We start from the raw sequence: 11,780 nt of genomic DNA, 5'->3' as shown, positions 1-11,780 counted from the left end.
AAAATAACATTTAATAATACATTTTATGCATGACTAAATCTATACATCATCTGGTGGTACATTCTAGTTCGGGATTGTAATACAGTTCTTCCTTGACCTTGGTATCCATAATATCATTGCTCACCTACCATCATCTCGGTTTCTCTGTTCGCCCTTGTACATTTTCCACACTTCAATACATTAAGAACACACTTGACACATAAGCCAATTACTAAGATGGCAATCAGTATAAGGATCAGGAGCTTACCCACAGTAGCAACCAGTTCCTGGACCCATTCTCCTATACCGGAGAACCATTTCACAGGGTTCAACCAACTGAACCACTCTTGTACCTTTTCCTCTACTTTAGCCACTGAAGCATTATGGTTCTTCCAAAATGCCCATTTTAACTGCAGAATTTCATCCATCTTCCGGTCTATCACTTCCCTGGGGTCACTAGTGTTATCAGTGATATACGTGCAGCACTTGACACCAAATTGAGTGGCCAAAGTTACACAGTACCCTCCAGTGACAGCTGTTAAATTATTTAACAGCCTATGTTGCACAAGTTCTTTCTTTTAAGCTTGTAACTCCCTACCAGTATACCTGAATGTGTCATCATACATCTCAGGGATTTTATCTATTAATTTAGCAAGATCTTGAATATACATGAAATTTAGAGTACCCCGAGCGATTCTGGTGGGATCCAATGCTACTAAACCTCGAAAGCCAGTTGTTTCACTAATCAACTGTGTAGCTACATGTATGTCACCAGGTATCATGTTTCTCTTGTCACAGTGTTCATAATGCATATGAAGATATGGGGATGGTGTGTTTTTATGGAGACAAAGCATTTCACCATGTGTAAGGATCATAACTTCTGGAACTACTCTTCCTAGGTAGCATAAACCTTCTGAACTCAGAGAGAGCCACTTATACTCTTTCCTTCCACATATAAAATGCACATCATCAGGGAGAACGTAAGGAATAGAATGCATCATAATCGTCAAACACATTTCCCTAGCAAGTGATCCTATCTCAGATTCTCCCATTTGACTCATACAAGTTTCTGGTTGTATAACCTTGGCACAGTACCCTTCTGGTACCCTACCAACCATTTCCTTGGTGGAACTAAGTGTATATTTATACAGGAAGTGTCTCCCACCTAGTCTAATGGAGCGTAAAAATTCAAAATGAATAGGTTCATTATCAGCTCTTAGTGAGAAGGTCATCGTCTGGTTATTCCCAGTCACCTCCCAACTTCCTGGTTTGTTGGAGTTGGTGATGTTTAAACATAAAAGTGATCTATCTACTTGGTACTGGTGAAGCTTAAAATGTGGTGGTTTGGACCTAAGAAATTTTCCATCCAGTGCATCCCCTCTTTGCAATTCTAAAACCTCAGAGACATTCAATGGGAATGGCACTAACCCTACATTATGCTGTCCCTGAGGCACGTGTGAGCATACCCAACAGTCAGTTTGGTTTAAAAATTTGCCCACTATGGTATGATAATCCTCTAAAGGATACCCACCCCAATATGGGTTATACTTAGGTTGACACCGCTGGATGCATCTCTCATCGACTAGGGACCCACAAAACTCACAAATATAATAGTCCTCAGACAATAGACCTTCACACTGTCTCCGAGTTTCCAAAATAACATCTCTTAGCAATAACTGTACTGGGTTTGGTCAGATACTCCCCCGATTGGTTTAACACTCCTTTTCCCGACTCCACTCCATCAATATCACCATCGACCTCTCTCTCCATCATCTGCCCAGCGTTACAGAAACAGGACCTCCCGAACCAAACAAGGATCATGAGAACTGTGGAAGAAAGTAAGAACACAAACCCAGCCTGCCACTCCATTGCTGGAACAGTGGGCTGCAAATTTCCCTAGCTCAGGTTATCTCACGGCAGTCTTTAACTCTCCGGGAACAAGCTCACGATTGACAGGTCTATGTTATCTGCATCTACTCTGTCTTGTATCTCCACCGGTTGGTTGACTTTTCTGCAGTGAGTGGAGTGGAACCAGGTATCTCTCTTTGCTACTTTCAAGAAAGTTGTACTCATCAGCAACACTTGATACGGGCCTTCCCACCGATCTATCAGACAACCTGAACGTAAGAAATTTCTGTTCATAACAAATTCTCCAGGTTTGACATCATGACAGTTTGTTTCTGGCATATCAGGTGACAACAATTTCAGTTTCTGCTGCTGTTGTTTCAGCTGTTTACTCATTGTTATAAGATACTTCACAGTAACCTCATTGTTACTCTTCAAATCTTCCTGTGGACTTACAATCAAATGAGGTTGCCTACCAAACAGTATCTCAAAGGGGGACAGATTAAGAGGGGGTCTAGGAATTGTCCTGATGCTATGAAGGACTAGTGGTAATGCTTATGGCCATCCCAGTCCAGTTTCTCCCATGATCTTACTCAATTTATTCTTAATAGTACCGTTTACCCTCTCCAGCTTGGCACTGGCCTGCGGTCGGTAGGAGGTGTGAAGTTTACTATTAATACCCATCAACTTACACATATTCTGGAAGATATCACCTGTGAAATGAGTACCCCTATCACTTTCAATAATTCAAGGGATACCGAATCTGCATACAAATTCCTGTACAATCTTTTTAGCAGTGAACGCAGCAGTATTAGTGGCAGCTGGGTATGCCTCTACCCAGTTAGAAAATACATCTGTGCAAACTAATACATACTTGAGGTTCCTGCAGGATGGTAATTGGATTAAATCAATTTGTATTACCTGAAAGGGTCCGTCTGTCGGAGGAATGTGGGATGGCTCGGTTGGTATTGTTTTTCCAATGGTCTTCCACAAGCATGTCAAACAGGACATGGCCCTCTTTTCGGCTTAGGAAGAGAAACCTGGTGCACACCAGTATGCCCTGACCAACTTGCACATACCTTGCTTTCCCAGGTGAGTCAGACCGTGTGCTGCCTCAGCCAAGCTTGGGTAGTATGCCTTGGGTGCCACTGGCTTACCTTGTCCATCTCTCCAGAGTCCAGAGGACTCTTGCCCACATCCCTTAGATCTTCAGACTGCCGTTTCCTGAATGGAACACAAACTTTGCATCTCAATTAGTTTCTGCATATCAATCTGAAACATCATCATTTGGTTAATTGGCATGTTCACTCTTAAACCTTCTGCCCATTTGGCAGCTTCGTCTGCGCTGTTATTGCCCAGTGACACCGGATCGTCCTCACATGTATGGGCTTTACACTTAATGACGGCCACTGCCTTTGGTTTTTGGATCGCTGTCAATAGTCCTTTTATATGTTTTGAATGTGCGACTGGTGTGCCTGCTACTGTCATAAAATTTCTCAGACGCCAAAGAGCTCCAAAATCATGCACTACTCCGAAGGCATACCTAGAGTCAGTGTAGATATTAGCTGACTTACCTTCTGCCAGTTCACACGCTCTCCTCAATGCCACCAGTTCAGCCACTTGGGCCGAGTGAGGTGGACCAAGGGGTTCGGCTTCTATAACATCCTTGTCATTTACCACAGCATAACCTGTACATAACTCTCCAGTGTCAGTTTGTCTATGACAACTCCCTTCTGTGTAAAATGTCACATCTACATTTTCTAAAGGTGTATCCCGTATGTTAGGTCTTGCAATAAAGGTCTGATTCAAATATTCCATACAATCATGTGCATCAGTATACCTGCAGAACTCACCTCTCTCCACCCTTTGTGCATCCTGAGGCATATATGGTAAATACGTTGCTGGGTTTAACGCACTGCATCGTTTAATGGTGATGTTTGCAGGTGCTATTAGAGCTAGTTCCCATTTCGTGAAACCCAGCTGAGGAAACATGTCTGGTTTGGGTAGAATTCAGCAACGCAGATACAGCATGGGGTGTATTAACAGTCATATCATGGCCTAATACTACCGTATATACTCGAGCTTAAGTCGACCCGAATATAAGCCGAGGTACCTAATTTTACCACAAAAAACTGGGAAAACTTATTGACTCGAGTATAAGCCTAAGGTGGGAAATGCAGCAGCTACTGGTAGTAATCCCCCCTCTGGTACTGTCCCCAGTAGTAATCCCCCCCTGGTAGTGCCCCCAGTAGTAATACCCCCCCTGGTAGTGCCCCCAGTAGCAATATCCCCCCCTGGTAGTGCCCCCAGTACTAATCCCCCCCCTGGTAGTGCCCCCAGTAGCGATATCCCCCCTGGTTGTACCCCCCTATAGTAGCCCCCCCAGTAGAAAGAAATGTAAAAAAAAAACCCACTTACCTGTAACCCCGCTCCTGGTCCCGACGCTGCTACAGGCTCCTCCGCCGCTTTGCATAATGGGAGAGACATCGTCTTGATGACGTCTCTCCCATTACCCACTGCGGGAGCCAGAAGATGGCTCCCACAGTGGGAGCAGCAGTAGCCGCTGAGAGTCTGACAGACTCTCAGCGGCTGCTGATTACACCAAACACATAGCTGCCGGCTCCGGCGGCTGTGTGTTTAGCAGTGTGTAGTGCTGACCGAACTCCGTCCAGTCAGCACTACACACGCGGTGCAGGCTGTGTCACAGTGACACAGTCTGCACCGCGGCCCGCATGGTATGCTACTCAGCAGCGTACCATGCGGGCAGGACTCGAGTATAAGCCGAGGGGGTGCTTTTTCAGCACAAAAAATGTGCTGAAAAACTCGGCTTATACTCGAGTATATACGGTACATCTTCACTTTTACTGATCAATAGAGCAGTTTCTGCTACACTTCTTAAACACGTTGGGAGTGATCTTGCCACAGTGTCCAATTGTACTCTGTAGTATGCTATGGGCCTACTGGCATCACCATGTTTTTGTTTGAGGACACCTGCTGTGCAACCATTAGCTTCCGTACAGTATAAATCAAAAAGTTTTTCATAAACTGATATTCCCAATGCAGGTGCTCTTGTCAGACTGTCCTTAAGGTTAAGGAAAGTCTGCTCTGTTTTCTCTGTGTGTATGACATGATCGGGCTTTGAGGAAGAGACTAAGTCCTGCAATGGTAAAGCCAAAATAGAAAAATCTGGGAGCCATGATCTGCAGTATAGACACATGCCCAAGAAGGTACGGATTTGCTGTTGGTTCTGTGGCTGTGTCATGGTCTGTATGGCCTGTATCCTGTCATTAGTCAGATGTTGTAACCCCTGGGTTAGGCAGTGTCCCAAGTATTTAACCCTGGTCTGGCATGACTGTAATTTGTCCTTAGCAACCTTGTGTCCTGTCTGTGAGAGATGAAGCAACAGTAGTTTAGTATAATTTAAACATGACATAAACGAATCAGAACACAACAATAAATCGTCTACATATTGTATTAGAACAGATCCATTGGCAGGTTGAACAGATTGTAAACAGTTGTGTAAGGCCTGGGAGAAGATACTGGGGCTGTCTATGAAGCCCTGGGGAAATAGTGTCCATGTGTATTGTACCCCCTGTATGTAAATGCAAATAGGTACTGACAGTCAGGATGAAGAGGGACAGAGAAGAAGGCAGAACAGAGGTCATTGATAGTAAAATGGGTTGCAGTTGGTAGGATCTGCATGAAAATGACAGCTGGATTTGGCACTATGGGAATTTCGCTCTCAACTACCTTATTAACCCCTCTAAGGTCCTGTACTAACCTATAGCCCCTCCCCCCAGCCTTCTGGCTACACTTGCTGTACGGACTGAAATTCCCTGTTGTAGTAACCTCTCAATTATGGGAAAAACCCCTATCTCTACTACTGGTTTTAACGGGTACTGGGGAATTTTTGGAGCTTGCCTACCACTTTTTAGATTTACCATTACGGGAGCTACGTTTGCCATCAATCCAGTGTCCTGTCCATCTTTGGTCCAAACTGAGCCTGGTATTTGAGATAACATCTGCTCTACCTGAGATGGATTTTTATCTGAAACAGTAGAGTGAAACATTAACCTTTGGGGAGTGTCCAATATATCCCTTACCTCGTGCGCAACTGTCTCTGTGATATTTAAAAATATACCATCAGGGGTACAATAAATGACACATCCCATTTTACATAGCAAATCTCTTCCCAGTAGGTTAGTAGGGGCTGCTGCTGCCAGGAGAAAGGAATGCCTGATATGCAATGGACCGATAGTAACCTCTGCAGATTTGGTTAAAGGATAATGTTGCACTTTACCCGTTACACCCATTGCTGGTACTGTTTTGCTGGTCACCTGTAAATTAGATGGAGAGTTTATCACTGATCTGGTCGCCCCTGTGTCTACAAGAAAAGAATGTTTAGTACCAGCTACATCAACCGTCATTACAGGTTCTTCCCTAGTACTCCCAGTTAACCTGACTAGCTGTAGACTACAGGTGTGACCTGACCCCTAGAGCTGACTATCTTCTTCCAGCAAAGCATTCACTGCTACAATGTGAGCAGGTGATGGCTGGAATTGTCCTGACGGTGGTGGGTGTCCCTTCTGTGGGTATCTCGGTGTTCCCTGGTTTGGGGTTTCCCACTGTCTAGCTTTACAAAACCTACTTATGTGCTCCTTGTTACCTCTATAACACCTTCGTGGTTGACGTGTATTGAAAGGTTGTTGTTGTGTGGGTTGGGGAGTATGAAAAGATTGTGGTTGTGTATGGGGATAAGGGTTTGGAGGTTGTATGGGATGAGTGTATTGTGGCTGTGTGTGATAAGAGTACTGCAGTGATATTTGCATTGCTTCCAGAGCTTGAATACTAACAGCCATTAGTTTCTCGCTCTGCATTTCTCTCTTCCTAAGGATGTTTTTATCATGTTCAATTGCAGATTCCCTGAGTGTGTCTACTGTAACTCCCCTCCAACCAGGAAGTGCTGGTCTGAAACCTGGCCTTTAGAGTGTCTTTAAGACCATACATAAGCACCGTGATTGTCATTTCCCTATGGTGTATGTTGTCCTGTATATCTTCTATACCTGTGTATTGGGTAATAGTCTGCAGTGCTCTGGTGAAATAATCTGCTGCAGACTCACTCTCTTTCTGCTTAATTGTAAAAATTCGACTCCAGTTAACTACTACTGGAAAATAAACGGCAAATTGGGTGACAATGCGGGTAATGTTGTCCTGATTACCTTCATCAGTTATGGGACCATCTCCATCCAATACACAGGCCGTGATAACTTTTTCACGTCGGTATTGTGTGGGAGACATGCCCGTAATACCACTCGCTAATCTTTGTTGGTTGGCTCATGAGCATTACCTAAATCCTTTACAAATCTCTGGCACTTTGCTAGTTCTTTCCTAGGGTCAAGGAAATCTGTCATTATGGAATGTAGCTCCGCTCTCGTCCATGGACAATGCATTGCTACATCCCTGGTGGTCACTATTCCATTTGCGTCCGGATTCCCATTGGGAACAGTTATTGTCCGGACAGGATGAAGGCCTGCCACACTGCTACCTTTGGCCTTGCTACCTGGTTGAGGGTTCAGCCTACTACTACTACGTATGGTATTAACAACCTCCGCTACTGTTACAGCGGGTGTTAATACCTCCTGCCCTGTCAATGGTGGGGCTACCTCCACTATGGGTACTGGTGGGGCAGCTACCTGTGCTTGCTGTGATGGTACATTAAACATTTGGGCAACATGGGATAGAGCTGACATTACAACAGGTTCATCATCTGCATCAAAAACATGTTCCTTATAGTTGCTTAGGAGAGGGTACAAGTTACTTGTTATATTTTTATGATTTTTGATATCGACTGTACCTTGACCCCAATCCACATAGGGCGGAGGAGGTGTGCATGCGCTACTAACAATACCTTCTGCAATGCTACCTTGCTGTGCATGCACACTCTTTTGCGGTGCACACACGCTATTAGCGTTGCGTACGCGCTCCCTGCATTGTGGGCGTGACGGTAGTTAGCGTCACGTGCACACCGCTAAGCCACATGTTTGCCTCGTGCTGCCACAACTTTAAACAGTCATTAAACTATATCCTTTTCTTTAGAGATTTCACTAAACATATACTCTATCTAACATTATTCAGAACCTCTAAATCAAAGCTACCAATCCTAGGAAAAGGTGTTCTACATTTCTTGGTCATCCTGACCCATATGTCACAGTACGCCGTAGCATTACCACCATACTTTTTAAACATAACATGCCTGGCCGACCCAAGTGGCCCTTCCATCAGCAGCACATTATTGACCATTACTAGAGATTGCTTCGCACCCATTTGAGAAAACGCTTAGCAATTTCCAGATAATTTTGATTGGTGAACGATTTTCAGAGAGCTACGTTCACGCACTCCCTCCCGAATTCAAACAAGCTTCAGCTGCTCGCTTCTTCCCGCTATGCACCACTTTCCCACTAGGTGATATGGTCCGTGTGCATAAACGAGGAGTAAAATAACCGCCTAGCGAATTATTTTACTTGTGATGAATTTAACTCCAAGCTTCACCACTCGCTTCCTACTTTGAGTTTACTCCCAGCCGGTAGCATCTAGGAGTTCCAATAACTCCTAACCTTGCCAGCAGTTTCACTCCCACAACAACCCACTTCACAATCACAGTTTATATAACTACCGTGGTTCCCCAATAATAAAACACTGTCTTATTTTTTTTTGCTCAAAAAAACTCCATAGGGCCTATTATCGGGGTAGGGCTTATTTTAATTAACATTGACGTTGTTGAATGCAGCCTGTGTCCCTCCTTTCCACCCCCCCCCACGGCTCCTGCCTTTTTTTTAAAATCATCTCCCTGTTGAATGCAGTCTGTGCACGGCGCGCCATTTCCCCACTTACCTTTACGATAAGAAGACTCCGGCGGCGGCTCCTTCCTCCACGGTCCACAGCTCCTCTTGATCCGCGGCTGCTCCGACGTCAACCTTACCCTCCAGAGTTGCACCGTGTTGTCATGATGTCACGCGCGCTGACTCCAAAACAAGCTTTATTGAAAGCTTGTTTTGGAGTCTGACTTGTTAGGGCTTATTTTCGGGGTAGGGGTTATTTTGGACATTTTTTCAAAGGTAAGGGTAGGGCTTATTTTTGGGGTAGGTCTTATTATCGGGGAAACACAGTATGTGGTTTGATCACATTGCCCCAAAGAACATCACTGATCAATGGACTTTGTGATTAATGGGTGCCGGACCAAGAAACCCCTTAGTTTCTCGATAACCACAATGTACCTGCTTTGTACACTGGCCCAGTAGTTTGTACGGCGCCGTCATGCACCTACCGAGTTTCCACTGAGGTTTAACAGACAGTAACCTCCACTTTTTAGGCTTAACAGACAGTAGCCTTCACAATCACACGTTTCAATTACATACACCTTTTCTGCGCAGAAAAAAAATAAAACCTTCTCCCTAAATATAGCAGTATAATTCAGAGGGTTTAACAAGCAATCATGCTATGAATACAATGACTGGTTCAACATGTGGCAGCAATACAGGAAATATGCGTACGCTATTGTGCGACTTACCCCCTAACACAAACTTTAACAATGAAAAAAAAACAACTTTTCCTTCCTTGTCCCTGGATTCTAATCAGCGCTCCTTGAGCTCACAAAATAACGGATATCGGTCTCTCAACATCAAGTGGTAGCAGGTTTTCGGACACAGCGCATCCTTTCTGCGTATAGCACCATCCACCCTTTGGAGAGAGATCGATAACCATGTGTTACCATGTAATTTGGTAGCGTGATCTCACTGCGAGCCCCCAACTATGAATACCTAATAATCTATACACCCTAAATGTTGCTATTTAGCATTGTAAGTTGCACAAGAAATAATTGCTTTCCAGACTTTGAGTGTGGTTCCAAAGCACAAAAAGTTATTATTCACATAAAAAGAATTTAGTTACACGCTGTGATCTAAATACAATTAGTGCAAAAGGTTATACATAAACAAGGTACAGTCGATACATACGCAGGCGCACTGGTCCCAGTTACAGTCATCAATCCTGAGGTCTGTGGTCATCCAAAAGAATGGCTACTAACTGGGACCGGGACACAGGCTATATACCCTGACAGATCATGATAACAACAATGTAGACAGACAAACATAATTCCATTGGTTCTTGCTCTTAGTCTTTGTAGTACGCTGTAGTTCATAGGACAGTTCACTAGGGGTATGTCCCAATTCTCCAGATTACATTGTCTTTCTTTAATTGATTTAAACTAGAGACACTACATTACAGTGTATACATTCTAACCAATAATTTCCTATATTCCATAACCATCGAACGCAAGATGCGACTCCCTCGCTGATAGGTTCAGATATCTGGAAATAAACAGTGTGTCAGTTTAGTACCAAACATGCCATGTCTTATCATGTTGTATACCATTAATATCAACTACATGCATTTTACATCATAATTAATAACTTTAATATAAACCATAATGTGCAGGAAACTTTTATGAGTGCCTGTATAATTATGATTATATGTAAGTGTGCGTTGTGTGTCTACATGCAGCATAAAAGGTGTGCTGTGTGTGTTTCTATTTACAAATGCAACTGTATATATATATATATATATATATATATACAGTCAGGTCCATAAATATTGGGACATTGACAGAATATTCATATTTTGTCCTCTATTCGCCACCACAATGGTTTTGAAATGAAACAAACAAGATGTGCTTTAACTGCAGACTTTCAGATTTAATTTGAGGGTAATTCCATCCAAATCGGGTGAACAGTGTAGGAATTACAACAGTTTCAATATGTGCCTCCCACTTTTTAAGGGGCCAAAAGTAATGGGACTATCAACTCAAAAGCTATTTCACGGACCACGGAAAACAACTGTGGTGGATGACAAAATAATTATTTCCCTGGTGAAGAAAAACCCCTTCACAACAGTTGGCCAAATCAAGAACACTCTCCAGGAAGTAGATGTATATGTGTCAAAGTCAACAATCAAGAGAAGACTTCACAAGAGTGAATATAGAGGGTTCACCACAAGATGCAGACCATTGGTGAGCCACAAAAACAGGAAGACCAGATTAGAGTTTGCCAAACAACATCTAAAAAAGCCATTACAGTTCTGGAACAACATCCTATTGACAGATGAGACAAAGATCAACTTGTACCAGAGTGATGGGAAGAGAAGAGAAGGAAAGGAACTGCTCATGATCCAAAACATACCACCTCATCAGTGAAGCATGGTGGAGGTAGTGTCATGGCGTGGGCATGTATGGCTGCCAATGGAACTGGTTCCCTTGTATTTATTGATGATGTGACTGCTGACAAAAGCAGCAGTATGATTTCTGAAGTGTTTCGGGCAATATTATATGCTCATATTCAGTCAAATGCTTCAGAACTCATTGGACAGCGCTTCACAGTGCAGATGGACAATGACCCGAAGCATACTGCAAAAGCAACCAAAGAGTTTTTTAAGGCTAAAAAGAGGAATGTTATGCAATGATCAAGTCAATCCCCTGACCTAAATCCGATTGAGCATGCATTTCACTTGATGAAGACAAAACTGAAGGGAAAATGCCCCAAGAACAAGCAGGAACTGAAGACATTTGCAGTAGAGGCCTGGCAGAGCATCACCAGGGATGAAACCCAGCGTCTGGTGATGTCTATGTGTTCCAGACTTCAGGCAGTAATTGCCTGCAAAGGATTTGCAACAAAGTATTAAAAAGTGAAAGTTAGATTTAGGATTGCTTAGTTTGTCCCATTACTTTTGGCCCCTTAAAAAGTGGGAGGCACATATAGAAACCGTTGTAATTCCTACACCATTCACCTGATTTGGATGTAATTACCTCAAATTAAATCTGAAAGTCTGCAGTTAAATCACATCTTTTTTGTTTCATTTCAAAGCCATTGTGGTGGTGAATAGAGGACAAAATATGAAAATTCTGT

This window comes from Taudactylus pleione, unplaced genomic scaffold, assembly GCF_031769625.1.
Source record: "Taudactylus pleione unplaced genomic scaffold, aTauple2 ptg000381l, whole genome shotgun sequence".
NCBI lineage: Eukaryota > Metazoa > Chordata > Amphibia > Anura > Myobatrachidae > Taudactylus > Taudactylus pleione.
This window is presented reverse-complemented; position numbering follows the sequence as displayed.